A 2022-nucleotide genomic window follows, 5' to 3' on the forward strand; every position below is an offset into this window, starting at 1 on the left:
AAAAGTTGTAGCAAATTGTACCCTTAACACAACGGTCTCTAACTATTTTGCTCCCAGATGCATCAATGAGCAGAATTTTTCAAAAATGTGGAAATTACAAGAGTGTTGAAAAAAAACGGTATCCGGGGCACAATACAGAAAATCTTTTACAACAAAAGTTGTAGCAAATTGTACCCTTAACACAATGGTCTGTAACTTTTTTGCTCCCAGATGCATGAATGAGCAGAATTTTTCAAAAATGTGGAAATTACAAGAGTGTTGAAAAAAAACGGTATCCGGAGCACAATACAGAAAAACTTTTACTACAAAAGTTGTAGCAAATTGTACCCTTAACACAATGGTCTGTAACTTTTTTGCTCCCAGATGCATCAATGAGCAGAATTTTTCAAAAATGTGGAAATTACAAGAGTGTTGAAAAAAAACGGTATCCGGAGCACAATACAGAAAAACTTTTACTACAAAACTTGTAGCAAATTGTACCCTTAATACAATGGTCTGTAACTTTTTTGCTCCCAGATGCATCAATGAGCAGAATTTTTCAAAAATGTGGAAATTACAAGAGTGTTGAAAAAAAACGGTATCCGGAGCACAATACAGAAAAACTTTTACTACAAAAGTTGTAGCAAATTGTACCCTTAATACAATGGTCTGTAACTTTTTTGCTCCCAGATGCATCAATGAGCAGAATTTTTCAAAAATGTGGAAATTACAAGATTGTTGAAAAAAAACGGTATCCGGGGCACAATAAAGAAAATCTTTTACAACAAAAGTTGTAGCAAATTGTGCCCTTAACACAACGGTCTGTAACTTTTTTGCTCCCAGATGCATCAATGAGCAGAATTTTTCAAAAATGTGGAAATTACAAGAGTGTTGAAAAAAAACGGTATCCGGAGCACAATACAGAAAAACTTTTACTACAAAAGTTGTAGCAAATTGTACCCTTAACACAATGGTCTGTAACTTTTTTGCTCCCAGATGCATCAATGAGCAGAATTTTTCAAAAATGTGGAAATTACAAGAGTGTTGAAAAAAAACGGTATCCGGAGCACAATACAGAAAATCTTTTACTACAAAAGTTGTAGCAAATTGTACCCTTAATACAATGGTCTGTAACTTTTTTGCTCCCAGATGCATCAATGAGCAGAATTTTTCAAAAATGTGGAAATTACAAGAGTGTTGAAAAAAAACGGTATCCGGAGCACAATACAGAAAAACTTTTACTACAAAAGTTGTAGCAAATTGTACCCTTAATACAATGGTCTGTAACTTTTTTGCTCCCAGATGCATCAATGAGCAGAATTTTTCAAAAATGTGGAAATTACAAGAGTGTTGAAAAAAAAACGGTATCCGGGGCACAATACAGAAAATCTTTTACAACAAAAGTTGTAGCAAATTGTACCCTTAACACAATGGTCTGTAACTTTTTTGCTCCCAGATGCATGAATGAGCAGAATTTTTCAAAAATGTGGAAATTACAAGAGTGTTGAAAAAAAACGGTATCCGGAGCACAATACAGAAAAACTTTTACTACAAAAGTTGTAGCAAATTGTACCCTTAATACAATGGTCTGTAACTTTTTTGCTCCCAGATGCATCAATGAGCAGAATTTTTCAAAAATGTGGAAATTACAAGAGTGTTGAAAAAAAAACGGTATCCGGGGCACAATACAGAAAATCTTTTACAACAAAAGTTGTAGCAAATTGTACCCTTAACACAATGGTCTGTAACTTTTTTGCTCCCAGATGCATGAATGAGCAGAATTTTTCAAAAATGTGGAAATTACAAGAGTGTTGAAAAAAAACGGTATCCGGAGCACAATACAGAAAAACTTTTACTACAAAAGTTGTAGCAAATTGTACCCTTAACACAATGGTCTGTAACTCTTTTGCTCCCAGATGCATCAATGAGCAGAATTTTTCAAAAATGTGGAAATTACAAGAGTGTTGAAAAAAAACGGTATCCGGAGCACAATACAGAAAAACTTTTACTACAAAAGTTGTAGCAAATTGTACCCTTAATACA

This window comes from Onthophagus taurus, unplaced genomic scaffold (genome assembly GCF_036711975.1).
Source record: "Onthophagus taurus isolate NC unplaced genomic scaffold, IU_Otau_3.0 ScKx7SY_22, whole genome shotgun sequence".
Lineage (NCBI taxonomy): Eukaryota > Metazoa > Arthropoda > Insecta > Coleoptera > Scarabaeidae > Onthophagus > Onthophagus taurus.